General features: G+C 42.1%; 1 protein-coding gene across 1 annotated transcript in view; it reads left to right on the top strand.

Moving 5' to 3' along the window:
- Window positions 1–4,381: 4,381 nt before the first annotated feature.
- The window catches only part of FRS2 (fibroblast growth factor receptor substrate 2), a 34,108-nt gene continuing 21,430 nt past the window's right edge, over window positions 4,382–17,059 (top strand). Inside the window, exon 1 of the mRNA XM_053404805.1 lies at window positions 4,382–4,607. The gene's annotated coding sequence lies outside the window, so the exon portion shown is untranslated. The remainder of the gene's footprint in view (window positions 4,608–17,059) is intronic.

Here is a 17,059-nt window from a genome sequence, read left to right on the forward strand (position 1 = left end):
CTCACACGTGCACAGCCAGCGCTCGTGGATGTTTGTATACACACTGCTGAGAGGTTTTAGGATCTTTTGCTGGAGTTAGGACATGTGCTTGTTATGGATGTGTGCTAACCCTTACCCTTATGCCCACAAAAAGCTCACCCACAAAAGAAATAAAGAAAGCTTGGTTTATTATAGAAAATAGGCGTGACAGAAAATGCTGCTTTAGACAGCAAAGTTACAGTCTAAGCAGGTAGCAAATTACGATACATACACACCTTAATTAAAGAGTAAAAGATTCCCTAACTATTCTAAAGGCCTTCAGAAGCATGGGCATGACACTTTTGCCATAATAAACCCACACTAGTAGAAGGAGGGGTGAGTATACCTGCCCTTAGAGCGAAACCTAAGTACCGGTATGCTGAGTCCTGGGGAGCACTGAGTAAGGGCTGCCCTGTTGGAGCTATAAGAGCCAACTAGCCTTTGAATCTAGGCTTTTAAATACCTTTTTGCCAAGGCATGCCAGTGGAAAGGGGAGAGGGTTGTGAAATAAGTGGTTGGACAGTGTTATAGAAGCGACCAACATGAATTTGATGAAACTCTGGGAGACAGTGGAAGATGCTCTGGTCCATAGGGTCACAAAGAGTCGGACACGGCTAATTGACTAAACAACAACAATTTCCATAAGTCCTTTCAGAATAGTGACAAATGGTTAAAACTGGCCATCCTGTCTGCTTAACAAAAGGGTGAAAAACTTTGATAGGGAGCAATTAATTGAACCTAGGCATCTCTGTCTGTGACCTGCCTTCAAGTCACCTTCATTGAGGGGATGGATCTCATTGAGGAGTTTGACTATCCTGCACTTGACAACTAAATTTGCATGTGTTGATCCTTAAGTCAGATGTGTGTGAACTCAGGATATTCCTGAATGCCTTTCAGCAGGTGGATAGAGGCTTGTTTGATGGTATCATGGAGGGTATAGTGTCATATTATAGTTATCTCAATCTTATGCCTATGCCATGATCTACAAAGATAAACTGTATTCTAAGTTCAGATTCACTCAGAGCTTGTAACTCAAATCTGATCATATTACTAATGCTATTTCCCAGCAGTTTTTATTCATACACTTTATGAAATAGAGTAGGGAAAAACAATGTGGCAGTTGAAAGCATATAACTACCAAGACAACATTTAATGAACAAAAGCGTCTAATAGCACAAATTAGCTTTCACATGCCAATTGGTTTGACTTTTCTCGGAAGATTCAGGTTATATAAGCACCAGAGATCTAGCAATATGACAAAATTCAGAGTGTGCCAGAGAATTCCATAACCAGATTGTGGGACATTTCTTCATCTCCAATATTGCTTTGCTGGAATCTTTGAAGGCATAGGACAGATAACATAATACAAAATAATAATTACAGGCACAAACCAGCAGCCATATCCAATGCATGTTTACAAAATGGCAAGTCCCACTGAATTCAGGAGACTTTCTTCCATGAATGTGTGCATAAAGTAACAGCTGTAGGAGTCCTATGTGCACTCGCTTGGGACTAGGCCCCATTAAATTCAGTAGGGCATACTTCGGAATCAACACACAAAGGATCAACTTACACATCTTATAAATATAACTGGGGCAGTTAATAGTGGTGTGCTGGGCCTGGGGGTAGCCCGAGCCACGGGGTCCAGGTCCGGTCCTGAATCCAAAGGTTCCACGAGGAGTCAGTCCAACAGGGCCAAGGCAGGACACGAAGCAGGAAACCAGGCAAGGTCAGACACAGGTTCCCAGGCAGGTTCTGGCAAACAGCAATGTTGCTCCCGCAACCTGGGGTGGGATCTGACAGGCTTTTATCTTTGTCGGGGTAAGGGCCGGTCCTTTCCCCCAGTGACTCACCTCTCTGTCTCGCCTGAAGGCGAGCACTCCTCCTGCAAGTACTCAGGTCTCTCCTTCTCTCAGACCTTAGTCTCTGCAGCTCAGGAGATGTTGGTGGGTTACTAGACCCAGAGGTCACCTCAGCCTCTCCAGACCCAACAGGTAGTGGAGCAGCTATAAGTGATTGCCCAGCTGAAGGCAACGAGGTAATCCCTGAATTTGGAGCCAGGGCAGGCTCAGGTCCCTGACTCGGCCCAGCTGGTGCTTGTTGCAGGGGAATCTGTGCAGACTGAGGCTCTTCAGAATCAGGCCCCAGACTTGGTTCAGACACTGCCTGAGGCAAAGAATCCGGTGTGGACTGAGATTCCTCTGGTTCTGAGCCCGAGCCCGAGTCCCAGGCCATCACAAGTGGTAAAACTGGAAATAAATTTGGATAGTAATTCAGATGAAATTCAGTATTTGGATAGTAATTCAGATGAAATTCAGTATTAGTTTGAATAATAAGTTAATAATCCATTTTGGTGAAATTCAGTATTAACTGTGATTAGTTTTGCTCACTGTGCACATTGTGCCAGTATGACTATTTTCAAAATTATGTCATTTTGTTTTATTTAAAATAGTTATATCCTGCCTTTCTATCAATGAATCTCCAGGTGATTTACCATACGTTACTTTAAATCAGTCCATCAATGAGCATCAAATATAAAACACAGAGTAACAGATCAACCACAACGGATAAAAATTAAGCCCCAAACTATTATTTGAAAGTCATGGAAAGTGAGCAGGGAGCCTCTTTGGGGTGAGCATAGACACTACTATTTCTTCAGAGGAGTAGGTGGAATCAGCAGGGCCTCCGTTGCTTGACATAGTGCCTGAACAGGTTCATATGGAAGCAGTAAAGCAGGAACATAGGAGAGCAATGTCACAGCAGCAGCGATAACCATCTGCTGACATGGTATTTACCAATGTTGTATACTTGGGGGGCTGGGGGATTGCTCCGGCTTGGCACATGATCCCTTAGGCTAGGCTCAGGCAGTGACTGACCCAAGGTCACCTAGCAAACTTGATGGCTCATCAGAGATGGGAATCCAGGACTTCCTAGCCAAAGTCCAGCCTGCTTACTGCTCTACCAGTCATTGGCAATTCACTACTATATGACTGCCAGTTGATTCTAATAAAATGGGTACTAGCCAATGGGTATTTATTGATAAAATGGGTATTATCCATGCTCTGTGGTATGATGAACATACACACATACAATATCATACACACCGTATGTATGCATTTGTTCATGAACCAACGTAGTTATCTTTACATTATCTTTGGAGTGTGTAGCTATGGGAACAATGATGATGAGCATGTCAAAATTTATGTCTAGGTATGGCAGCAGGAAGCCTTTAAGGTTATTAGCCCCATACCATTTAGGGCAGGTATGTCCAAAGTCTGTTTCAGGGGCCTAATCCGGCCCACTGGTCGGTTTAATCCGGCCCCTGCGGCAGTTTATTTCCTGGGGTAAAATCCTAAAAAAACCCTCAACAACTTCAATTCTAAAAGAAGCTCAGCAAATTTGGTTGGCCCTTTGGTAGCCTCTTCACTTCAACAAATCTGGCCCTCTTTGAAAAAAGTTTGGACACCACTAGGGTGTTAAAGGTAAGACTAGGGTAAACATATTGATAATCTGTGTTAAATCAGCAGGGAGGAAATATGATCAGAATACCTCACACCAGCATTTATCTGGCGTTAAGAGTATATTGCAGCATCTCAAAGGTTAACAGATGTTCCTGCACAATCTTATATTGGAAGCAAGCCCCACTGAGTTGGAGGGAATTTTGTCCCTTGGAAGTTTAAGAATTGCAGTCTTATTGGTGCCTTTTTTATTTTTATTTTGCCTAGAACCAATTTCATCAGATGCAAAATAACATCTATTGCTGTGGCTGACATTATCTGCATTGCAGCTCAAAAGAAAAAGAGAAATCAAGGGTGGTAGTAAGTCTTACAGCAAAACCAACTGAGAGCCGTGTGGAACCTAAGAAGACCAACGCATTTATTATGCCGTAAGTTTCCGTGGACTCAAAACCACGATATAACAAAACTCGCTAGCTAGGCTTTTTTAAGGAGCCGCACAGGACTCTTGACTGAATTCCCTCAGCAAAGGGAGAATTGCATAGGAATGCAGCCCGAGCGTATTTATTCAGGAGGCGATTCCGTTGACATGCAAATCAGGGGATAACCGTCGCGCTCAGAGTGAACCCCCCCCGCCCTGAAAAAAACGCTCCCCCCTTTCCTGGTGCTGTGATTTCCAGGAGCTTGCAAAACGCCTCCCCCCCCCCATCCCCAAAGCAGGCGTTGCATAGCAACGGCGAAAGGTGGCGCCCTCGAAGGCGAGGCCTAGGCGGTCTGTGGGTGGCGGTTGCTGCTGACGCCGCCAACCTCCTCTCTTCTTCCCCCTTCCCTCTCCCGCTGGGCAGGGCGAGGAGCCCCACACCGAGGGAGACCGGCGCTCTCCCCCCGCCCCTCCTCCCCCCCTCCGCGCCCCCGCTCGCGCTCTTTCTCCCTTCAGCCCTTCTGTTCCTTTGCTCCGGAAGGAGTTGCCCGCTTGGCCTAGGAAGTTGTCCTGGGCAGAGTCCGGCCCAGAGCGAGGCCTGTGGCTGCCGCTCTCGGGAAACGGCAGCTCTCGGGGTTGGAGACCAGGCAGCGAAGGACTCCTCCGGGCTGCTCCCTTCGGCCACCCGGAGGTGCCTTGGCCTCATGAAGAAGGTAAGCGCCGAAATCTGCCGCGGCGGCAGCTCACCCCCCCCCTTTGCCCCGGGCCGGGCGCCTCCATTCCGGGGAGCTCCCTCCGCTCGCTTCCTCGGCCTGGCTTGGCGGGCTGAGGGGGCCGCTTTCTTTTTTAGGTGGCGGGGTGGGAAGGCGGGCTGTGTGTATGTGTGTCTCTTTCCTCCCCCCCCAAAAAAAACCCGCCCATTCCCCCTCAGTGGTTAGGAGGAGAAGCCGAGGGAGAGAAGCGGGAAGGCGGTAGCGGTTCTTGCAGACACCGGGACAAGGCTCAGGCGAGGGGGCAGAGGGGTGGGAAGGGCGGCGGGTGCCTGAGGGAGGGAGTGTGTGTGTGAGAGAGTGATAGAAAGTGCTTGGTGTGCAGAACGTGAAGCGCTTCTGGTGGGGTGAGTAAGTGGCGGCGGCGGACTGGTGTAAACAGTCTGCCGCCCTGACTGCGGTTTAAGGCTGGGCACCTCCCGGGGCTCGGGTGGTCCTGTAATCACACAGGATGATTTGCCTTGGAGGCTGCGACCGTCGAGGTGTGTTGACGCTAAGCGTTTCTTTCCCAGGTGTAGGTCTCAGTGGGTCTTTCTCCTCCTGGTTTTTCTGGTTAAGAGGCAGTTTGTCCCTGGATCCTACCTAGCTAGGGGTGGAGAATAACCTCCATAGACCATTCACTCCTTCCCGTTTGTCCGTGGTTAAAGTTGCTTATGTGTGTTTTGGCTGTAGAAAGGCAGTGAGTGCATGTATAATGTTTTCACCTGGAAGAAAATCTTCACCTGCCTTTTCATGGCAAAACTTACGCAGAAGTAGAACTGCATTCTTCCAGAATGTTGTCACTTGCATAAAATATAGCAATGCCTTCACATTTTAGCTAGTTACCATTAGAGATTGTATGTGTGTGTGTGTGTGTGTGTGTGTGTGTTGTTGTCCCCCTCACCCCCCTGCATGAAAAACTTATGGGGCGAAATGAATACCAATTGAATCTGAATTTTCTTTTGATAATAAAGGCCTTTTTTCATCTCAGTTATAGTGTTAGGAGGAGAACATGTGTCCCATAGAATTTTTTATAACAATTGATACAGGGAAGCATACTTAAGTGCTTTTTTTTTTGGCACCACACATATGAACATGTTTGGGGGGACACTGAGATACATTTGGGGTAGAATTTATTTATTTATTTATTTATTTATTTATTTATTTATTTATGCTTGGGAGAATGCAATAACAATTCAGTAGAGCCATGCAATACTGAACATTGGAATGAGAGGTACAAGTTAAACTCTTTCTTATATTTGAAATATAAATTTAATCTTTAATCACATCAGTGTTAGTTGAGTCCCCTTTGGGGATGTGATAGATGTGTCCCATGCCTAGGATGACAGCTTGCCTTTTGTCATGGACAGGGAGGATCTTGTGGAAGACAGGTGTCTCTCTGAGGAAGCTACTTATCTGCAAGCGGGGGGAGGGGAAATCCTGGTAGTGGGTGACGATCATTGGGAACATAGATCAGGCATCCCCAACCTGCGGCCCTCCAGATGTTTTGGCCTACAACTCCCATGATCCCTAGCTAACAGGACCAGTGGTCAGGGATGATGGAAATTGTAGTCCAAAACATCTGGAGGGCCAAAGGTTGGGGATGCCTGACATAGATGCTGGGTTTGTGGTGGATGTGCAGACAACAGAGTGACTTGCCTGTCTCGAATGAAGGTTGCAGATTATGTCTGTTGCCTAGATAGTCTGGTAGATAGGATTTGGGGGGGGGGGATCAGTTGTCATGGTGCATGTTGGCACCAGTGACATGGAGAAATGTGGTTGAGAGTTCCTGGAAATAAAATTTAGATTGCTAGGTAGGGTGTTGAAAGCCAGGACTTTCGAAGTAGATTTTTGTGAAATGCTGCTGATTTCATGTGCAGGGCCAACTAGACAGGCACAAAGATTGACAAGTATTGTGTGATGTCTCCCACCTGTGCTTGGTCACATATGCAGAGTCTGTCATCATATGAAACCTTATTGTAGCGCCCATCTGAGCACCATAAAGGCATTTCTTAAGGCAGCAGGCACAAGTTCAAATGCAGTCAAATAGCATGCTCTTAAACACTAAATAGCAGGATACCATCTATGGAGGTGGTTCAATCTTTTAATGAGAAAGGATTCAAAGGTGTGCTAAAGGAAGATAAGGAAGTTGTGGAGAAGCTGAATGAATTTTATTTGCATCTTGTCTTCACAGTATAAGATAGTTTCGCAGGTCCCTGTAACAGAAAGGGAGTCTGAGGAACAGTGGCAAATAGCAGTGCAATGAGACAAAGTTCTTATTGACAAAAATAAAAACTTCCAAATCACTGGGTCAGGATGGCATCCACCTGTAAGTTCTTAAAGAACTCAAATGTTCTCAACCTTGGGATTGTAGTGGATGACTGGATGCAGATGTATGTGAACTTAATGAGCAGTAGCTGTGGAAAGTGCAAATTCCATGCTAGGGTTCATTAGGAAGGGCACTGAAAATTGATAACATAATGCCATTATACATATCTTTGGTGTGGTCACACTTTGCATACTGTGTACAGATCTGATTGCCTCACCTCAGAAAGCTATAACAAAGCTGGAAAAGGTTCAGAAGAGGGCAGCCAAAATGATCCAGGGGATGGAGCAACTCCCATATGAGGATAGGTTACAATATTTCGGGAATGTTAGTTTAGAAAAAAGATGAGTCAGAGGGGACACGATAGACATTTAATTGCAGGGGGTTAGACAAAATACCCTCGAGGTCTCTTCCAACTCTACAACTCTCTGATTCTATGAAAATCATGCATTGGGTGGAGAAAAGTAGACAGAGAAAATATTAGAACTCATGGAGATCCAATGAAGATTCAGGTTGGTAGATTCAGGACAGACAAAAGAAAGCACTTCTTCACACAGTGCTTAGTCAAACTATGGAATTTGCTTCCACAAAAGGATACTGATGGCCACCAACTTGGATGGCTTTGAAAGAGGATTAGATTAATACATGGAGGATAAGACTATCCGTGGCTATTAGCCATGATGGCTATGTTCTGCCGCCACTGTTATAGGCAATGTGCCTCAGAACGCCAGTTCCTGGGAATTCCTAGTGCAAAAAGTGATCTTGAGCTCAGGTTCTGCTTGCAGGTGTCCCATGGGCAATTGGTTGGCCAGTCTGAGGACAGGATGCTGGGCTAGGGCCTTTGGTCTGATCCTGTAGGACTCTTGTGTTCTTATGTACAGAGGGTACAGAAAGCACCCATGTTCCTTAACTGTTGAACTCTTATTTCTAAAGTAACTTGATCTTATTTTTAATTAACTGCCTGTGTTACTTAAATACGCACTTTTTCTAAAGTTGATTAAAAAAAATTCAGGCTGGTTACAATTTTTTAAAGTAAGTTTTTCAGATGACTTCTGTTTCGAGAATGACAGCGTTATTATTATTATTATTTTAAAAAGGCAAGGCCAGGGGTGTGGCATAATCTAAGTGATAATCACTAAAATCTTGGAATGCTGAATGAACATCTGGCAGTGTACAACTTGTACAATCAGGTCAATGCAAGTTTATGCTGATACACATTACACACCTGTAGAAAGGTTATTTTCATATGTAATATGATTAACTAATCAAAGAGGTAAGAGCTTGTAAACTGTTTGTGTTGAAGGCTAATCCAATGTTAATGTAGTCTTCAGTTTCCTAAGTTGGACTCAATTAGCTTTTTAAATATGTAATATTATTATTTGTTTTTAGTTGTTGTAAAGGTATAAATATACTCATCTGCATTTGGAATTACATGTTTACCTTAATAAAAATTAATGAATGATAGCATGGGGGGAAATAACATGATGGATATTTATTTGTGTTTTAAATTTTTCTCATCTAAAGCATTTTTACTTCATAGTCAATATAATATTTTATGTACATAATTTTAATTACTCAAAAATGTGTGTTTTGCCTAGCTCTGTTGCTGGGAAAGTCTTTGCCCCGAACTTGACACAACCAATTGGGTTGCATCCAGTGCAGCATTTGGTAAAGGATGCTAGCATAAGGGGAATTCCCCATCTCCTGTCCCTCTTTCAACCCCTTCACCCATCAGAAGCTTCTCCTGAGGGTCAGTAGATCTTCAGGTAAGACCTAGGATGTGGGGTAGGGTATCTCCACCATATTGTCCTCATTCATCCTCCCTGCTTCAGCCCTCTGTGCCATCATCCCAGTCTTTTCTTGAGAATGCCCCAACATTTGATAGGTGCTTTTCAATGGATTGCAGTGGAGGTACAGTGATGGATTCCCTTTGTATGAGCTTCGTTGAGTCAGTGTTGCATTGGATACAATCCTGTTTTTCCTGGGTGGAGCTTAAACCCTTATCCCAGGGAGCTATGAGGGTGCTGTGTTGTATTTATTATTCCTTCCCTTTAAGTGTCATAAATTACTACATGTGAGAAGGGTAACTCCATTTGAGCTCCTATCTTTTGGGCTGCCTGGGAACTTGCAATAGCAGGATCTATGCTGCCTGTGCGCTGCTGGTGCTATGGCTTCATATTGCATTTGGTGGTGCAGGGTGTGTATGCCTCATTGTGAGTTCATTGGTTGCCTTTATGGGTGGCATGTTGGTGTTGTCAGCAGAGTCCCTGAGTGGTGGATGCTATTTACAGGAACTCTGCATCTTTAAGGTTTTTTTTCCTGGTTGCATATTTCCCCCCTCTGTTCCTGGGACGAGCATGCATTGAACAAGTCAGCTGCTCTGCTAGCATAGAGGTTGTCATATCTTTGGTCCCACTCAGTGTAATGTGAAAATAGTATTACTCTGCACATGTGACATTAAGTGCACGAATTATTCTTGTTACTTCTCTTTAACAATGTCTAAAGACTTCAAATGGAATGGATTTCCCCCCCTGTTTCTATGGGGCACCTAATGCCATGGAATATTTATTGACTTTGAGTCAGTAAAGACAGAGATGCCATTCAGTGATCTCTTGCCAACTGCAGAGATTGAAGAAGAAATATCAGAGGGTAGAAATATTAGGGCAAGAGAAAAATTGGCTCTTCTTTCTAAGAAATGTCAAATTGAGTTTTATGTAAAAAATGTTTAAAGAAAAATTATCTAGTGTTTGCTGCATTACTTTAATGACCATATCTGCCATTTGCAGCTGTGGCAAGCTGTTTGTTTAGCGGTACAGGAAAGTGAAACAGATTGGATTGCAGAGAATTTATTTTTCATACCTGTCTAATTGCAAACACTCTGAACTATGTGTTTGCAACTAGCGAACATTTTTTACCATCCATTGAATGCTTTCATTTATTTATTTTAAAAATATGCTGGTGGGTGGGAGAGAAAAAGCTCCTACATCAGTAGTAGTGATGCCAAATTGGGGGGGGGGGGAGCATGCCTAGGCAGCTGGATGGGTCATTCCTTGAGAAGGTGGTTTGTGAGCCTGTCAAAGCTACTTAAGGAACATCAGTTTTTATTACTTGTGAAAACGTTAGTCATATAATTGTATTTCATATTATCGGGGCTCCACCGTTTTTGGCTGGCTTCAGATGCAAAGTCAAAAAAATGTAAAATCCTTCAATTGCTGTTGTTTGGCCAACAGCAGCCAAATAACCTTTCTACCTCCCTTTCTGTAAGGTGTGGAGTTTGATGTTTTGGCCACTGTGGGACTGAGTTGCTTTGGCTCCAGTTCATGCACCTAATGTTGAAGCTCTGAGCAGGCTGAGATCATTGCCCACCACTACCACTCCGAGGTTGGGAGAAAGGTGGCCAAATAGCATCATCAATGGTGAGCATAGAAAGTAGAAATGTGTGGGTCTGCATTGGAGCTTTTCTTAGTCTGATTCCAGAATGGTAGCCAAGTGTAATCCTAAATTGGCAAGCACACATATAAATGGGGGGAATTCAGAGGATAATGGGATCAGGGAGAATAGAAAATGGTGACGTCCTCAAAGGAAAAATAGTTACCCTGTCTAGTTAACCAGGCATTACTGGTGAGTTGGTAAGTTTATTAACAAATATAGTGTGATAACAAATCATAATCTCAATTCAAGCCGGAACTGATGAAATTGAATAGTTTTTTTAGCCTGGCTTGGTGGGCTGGCTGTAATCAAGTACAGGCCTACCATCCAAACCTTTGAGAGGGATGTGTCATTTTGCAGGATAGGCGGTAGATCATTGACACATTTTAGTGGTTTAGCTGGGAGCAGTAGGTTAGAACAACTGAGGTTCTGTATTTTTTCTTCTTCTTTGGCTGTGCAGTAGTAGATTATTGCTGGGTCCCATCTGGCCTTGTAGATCTGCTTTCTCACTTCATTTGATAGGTCTAAACTGTAAGCTATCAGAGTCTGTCTCATGAATCTGAGCAGATGGAGTTGTATCATACATACAGCTTGGTTGTAGACAATAGATTTTGTGTTAACATTCTTGATGGAAGATGGAAGCAGAAGAGTATGTGTGGTTGTGAATAAGTTTCAGTTGTAATGTATTGCTTATATGTCTTGTTATGTAGTTGCAAAGTAACATCCAGAAACCTGTTGCATAGAATGATCTTAGTTCAGGTTTTTTGTGAGGTGAAAGTTTTTGAAGTCATAGTGGATGTTTCAAGGTATATGTTTACAGTTTGCCGATACCTACTACCTAAGATTTTCAGATCCTTGTTTTGAGGGACTTCTCCAAGCTAGAGTAGAAATTTGGACTGTACTCACTCTTCTCTTTCCCATTGTTAAATGGGATATTTACAGAGAAGGGCAATTTTCTTAATCAGTTTTCTTAATTATTGACATGTATAATATGCTTTAGATTACGGTAACTGATCTTTTAGTTACTAGATCATGCTAATCTGTAACAAATTAAAAACATTCTACAGTGATTTTTTTAAATTAAAAACAACAACCTTAGTTTAGTGGCAGGTAGCTGCATTTATCTTGCAAAAGTCAAAGCCCATAGTCATGAATATTGCTCACTTTTCTCATGGAATTATAACATTTACTTACTACCCTTTTTCCTGCTCTGACTTCAGCTTAATTGTTTATTTTTAATAACATCTATAACAGCTTTGTTACAATAAGTAACCTGAGAATTACTCACCTAGTCACAGCCTGGGTGGTGGCATATTTAGACTGCTGGAATTCAGATGATTAAGACACAAGTTCAAATTCCTGCTTAACCAAGAGACTTAATGAGTGACTGACCTGCCTTACTTTCTCTCGGTTTACTTTACATGTTAGGATAGTAGTGGGAATAAAATGGTGGTGAGAGGACAACTATGGAAAGTCAGGATAAAAATAATCGTACCAATACTCACAAACACACAATAGAGAACACACAAAAAAATCTGAGCCGGGTGCTCTTAGGCAAAAGCAAAGGAAAATGAGCCCGCAATCGACAGCAATCGACCGCAAGCTCCCAGGGATCGACCAGTCGATCCCGATTGACCTGTTGGACATCCCTGTTCTAGTAGATCCCGCTATGTAGACATGGGGTTCTCTTCTGAGTAAGCATGTTTTAGGATGGAAGTCCTTGGATTATATAATCTTTTAAAAAAATAAATATTTCACTTTTAACCAACTACTTAAATAAATGTGTGTGATTCATCAGGGTTGTGTTTTGCTTTTCCATCACAAATATGTACAAATGCTAGTCACTGAAAATGTCAAAACTTGGATTTAATCCAAGAGCTGAAAATAGTGTTAGCTTTTATGCACTGAAAAATATCAAGCTTTCCTAGTGGGGAGGGATAAATAAGAGACTGTATTTGAGCAACTAAGCACTTAGGTTCATCTGTGCCAAATGTTTTTCCAAAGTAGGTTGTATACTACACCAATTAAAAAGATGTAGCTGCAAGTGGTTTTAGGTTTGTTTGACTTGTTCCTAGGAGGAGAAAAAACTAAACCATGGAAAAACCTAAACAATAAGGTCTGAGTAGGGAACAATAGCCTGCTCTCAGTGTGAATATTATTGGAATAATATGCATGGACTTCATTAATTGCCTGTTTAAATGTCCTTATTTGAGTCAGTTCCAAACATGTTTTGAGGAATCTTAGCTGAGAGTGGGCTGTTCAAGGGACCATACTGTTTGTTTATATAGTCATTTATTTTGACAAAGTCCATCTGAGGTTACACTGCTAAATACTTCAGAAGTTTTATGTAACAAAATAAAAGCTTTGTTTTTAAAGTTTTTGTTTAAAGTGTTTTTAAGTTTTTATTTATGCTCTGCATTTTATTTTCCAAACAGAAACCCAGAGCAACTTGGAACACCTCTTTCAGAGCTATTTTGTTTTTCTGGTATTCTGTGTCAGCTGATGGGTAGTTAATTTTTGATAATGAATTTTGCCATTCTCAAAGAATATTTTGAAGAAAAAATATACCAACCCATTGAATAAATTTCTGGTGGGGGGGGGGAATGGAAGAAGGGAACAATATTGCAAGAGAACAATATTTTTCCAGCTCGGGACTGAAATATTGACAGTCCAGTGATCCTTAGCTAACTTTATTGGCATTATTGTGTTCAATAAGGGTGAGGTTTGCTTAAATTAAATTGTTGTAACTTGCCCTGGCACATCATGGTGAAGGGTGGGTAAAAAAAAATCATATAAAGAATAATAGTATTAACTAGTAATAATTAATGTAACCAATTCCAATTTTGACAGCAGTACCATAACAAATAGTCTGGTTGGCACTGAGTGATGATGGCTAGCACTATGGCTTTGCCCTCTAAGCTTCTCTACTTAAGTTTCATTTGGTCAAATCTGTTCCATTATCCCTTTTTCCAGCCCATTCTGCAACTCTTAATCATTGGCCCTGAATATATTTCAGGCAGCACAACAAGACCTTTTTATTTCAGCAAGTGGAAGATATGCGGTATCCAATGAAATGCTTCCATTAGTGTAGGGACTTCTGGCTATGCAGTGGAACTTCTTTTCCCTGTACATCCCCTAAATATGTTATTGGGGTTCTCCCAAACCTTTGGAGCAGATTTGGGGAGAGTGTGGCAGGCACATGGGGAGATGGAGGGGGAAGGAAGTTCTTCTTGTGGTAACAGAACTACTTGGATACTCCCCTCTGTCTTTTAAGCCCCCCACCCCCACCAATTCAAATTTAGCTTGGGGAGGAGAGGGACTATGTTTTTTAATTCAAAATGAATAATCTGTAAAAAGGTAAAGGACCCCTGACAGTTAAGTCCAGTTGCACACGACTCTGTGGCTGCGGCGCTCATCTCGCTTTATAGGCCAAAGGAGCCAGCATTTGTCCGCAGACAGTTTTTCCGGGTCATGTGGCCAGCATGACTAAGCTGCTTCTGGTGCAATGGAACACCAAAACCAGATAAGCACACGGAAACGCCGTTTACCTTCCTGCCAGAGCAGTACCTATTTATCTACTTGCATTTTTGTGCGTGCTTTTGAACTGCTAGGTTGGCAGGATCAGGGACTGAGCAACGGGAGCTCACCCCGTTGTGGGGATTCAAACCACCAACCTTCTGATCGGCAAGCCCAATATGTAAATGTCTAAGCTAGTTTGAATAGCACGTTCTCAAAGGGGTTTGCAGAGGATGATGATTTTGACTTTGCCATGGTTTCCTACAAAACAGATACTGTACATTACATTAATATGAAAACTCTCAATGAGAGACAAGTTTATCAACCTTCAAGTAACTGCACAGCTCTTTGTCTTCTTCATGTCAGTGTATTCACAGTCCTGAGAATCTCATCTTTAAAAAGACTCCTCCTCCTCCTCCTCCTCCTCCTCCTGATTTTAGAGATATCTGAACACTTGCAGATGCTGTTTGTGACAAGCTACGTTGCTCCTAAATGGGCTAGGTGGGTGAGCTTGTGTGCCATGCAAAGTTACTTATTACTGTTTTGCACAATTGTTAGCACCCTTGCTCTTAACACCATCTCCTTATCATGAAAGATGTGTAGCACAGACAAAAAAATCCCAAACCGTAAATTTGTAGAAGTAATGCAGAATAGGAATTTAGCAAATTACACACATGCAAGAGAAGTGCAACATTAAGAGTGAATGCCTAGTTCATTTTTTTCTTGGTGTGGAGATTCTATTTTTTTTTAAAGTGCATAGTGTGTAATTGTCTTCACTGGATGTACCCTAAGAGTACTGTTTGTACAAAACAAATTGTTTCTTGCATGTCTGTTGCAGAGTTAACCTTTTGCACACCTGGCATGACCAGTGGCTTAAAGAGATAAGCCAAAGAAAGACCCCTGTACTCCGTAGAGGTGTGGGTATACCGTATGCGCTAGCTGTATAGTTAATGTGACTGGGAAAGCAAGTGAATAAGTAATTAGAAATGATGCAAGGTGAATTTCCATGGAAGATAGTATGCGCTGGGGCCAGAGTTGGAGGTTTTGGGATTTTGCTCCTAATTATTGTTTGCAGGCAGCCTTGTATCAGTCTGTGTCAGCTATGAATGACAAAGGTGGATTTTTTTCTGTATTTCTCTTTAAGGATAGGTGGAAGCTGGAAATCAGTATATGAAGTGTGTGTTCATGAAATGTAGAAGATCAGAGTGAGAAGAAATTTGGACTGTTGATATGTGCCTTAGTTGACTGATGGACCGTAGTTGACTCAAAATAAAGTGGTGGAAGTTTAAAAACAAACAAGCTACAAGAGAATAAGGTTTCTAACTTGACACGATGTGACATGATGCCCAGTGGGGCATAGTGACTACATTTACTTCTCAATTGCATAGGATATTGGAGGTGCAAAAGCCCACTTCCCTGCCATGTGTAGAGAATTGCTGTTTAGATATTGCAATGCTTTAAGCCAAGTCCAACAGCAGACTTTTTCTAATGTTCTTGTGTCACACAATAACACCACGACTGTTTTAGTTCTGTTGCCTGATTCCTCAGCAGGCTATACATACTAGAGTCTAGACTAGTAGTTCTCAAACTTCCCCTCCATGGACCACTTGAAAATTGCTAAGGGTTTTTGTGGATCATTGAATGACATTTCCGCCTGCTGTAGCAATCACGGTGCATTTTGCTAGATGCTGTATGCTTTTTATTGTATTTTCTTGTTTCTTTAATTTCTTCTTTTGTATCAAATTATTAACAGAGATGTTGTGGGCCACCTGAATGAAGCCCATGGATCACTGGTGGCCTGCCAACCACAGTTTGGGAACCCCTACACTAGGCTTAGGGTTTAGAAGCATTTCTGGATCAGCAACTTAATGGCCTCTTTTCACCTTTGCCTGCTTGCCTTGAAAGAGTTGAAATTTCAAAGTATCATTCTGCAATATGTGGAACATTACTAGTGGCTGGAAGAAAAAAAGAGTAAGGCTATGCAAAAGCATAGCTAGCTCTGGGCCAGGAACAGCCTAGTAAGACTCTTAAAGAACATTATACCTTCTAAATGTTAGCTTCAAACATGTTTACGTGCAGAAATAGTCCTTAATCTGAGGCTCATGTCTAAGAATCTGAAACATTCTTCTAGCTCTGATCTAAAGGCTTGTACAGTGTGGAATTACTAATACTGTAATCCACCTCCCCCAGTATGTGGAAGTTTGTTCCACTAGTTTCAACAGATTTTCTTTGTGTCATGTATTTAGGAATAATGATGCAAAGTTTTTACCTAAAGTAAATTGCAAGGGATCAATCTTAAGTTCTGTTTAAAACCTTGTGTACTCCACTCTGGTTATTTTTCAGACATGAACATCTTTTCTTTCTTTCTTTCTTTCTTTCTTTCTTTCTTTCTTTCTTTCTTTCTTTCTTTCTTTCTAACTTTTGTATTGCATAAAAATAGATCTGAAGCATTTATACCCTGCTCATTAGCAGAGAAGACTCTCATAGCAGTGTACAAAAATCAGTAGTAAGAAAGAATAAAATGATTGTTTCATGAAACATTCAGAACAACAGCTTCCTTAATACCTGTAAGAGGCAGACTTATCAGCATTTCCATATACAGTATAGCTGAATGCTGATTTGATGTTGATTTCATGGCATTGCTGCTATTCCCTAAATGATCAAATTTAAAAAAAGTATAGCAAGTTTATCCTAATATTAAAAGTGATGCCTTTCAGATGAATTGTTGGTATATTCTCCACTTCATTGCACCAGCATTAATAATTTGAAAATCAGCTTCCTAAAGTTTCACCAGGTGGCAATCTTGGAAACCACTAGCAAATTGAACCATTATTAAGACAGTTGGGTGAGAACTTGCCTTAGGGGAGTTGCCAGTTAGTTTTCTACCTCTCCAGAACGTATTCCATTCTCAATGTTGGAGCTAAGCACTGCTTGCTGGTGAGTAATTCACTCAGCTGATAGGCAGACTTCATACCTTTTAACTACACACTCCATTCTCCTTGGAGCCTAGATGCTGTTTTTTCTCAGAGAGGTGGCAAGTGTGAACATCAATTTTCCCTCCCTCCCACTTTTCCTGACCATTACAGATTGAGACATTTATTGTGGCAATGGCTGTCTTTGAACCATGGGAGCAAAACCAGGTCTT

This window comes from Podarcis raffonei, chromosome 10 (genome assembly GCF_027172205.1).
Source record: "Podarcis raffonei isolate rPodRaf1 chromosome 10, rPodRaf1.pri, whole genome shotgun sequence".
Lineage (NCBI taxonomy): Eukaryota > Metazoa > Chordata > Lepidosauria > Squamata > Lacertidae > Podarcis > Podarcis raffonei.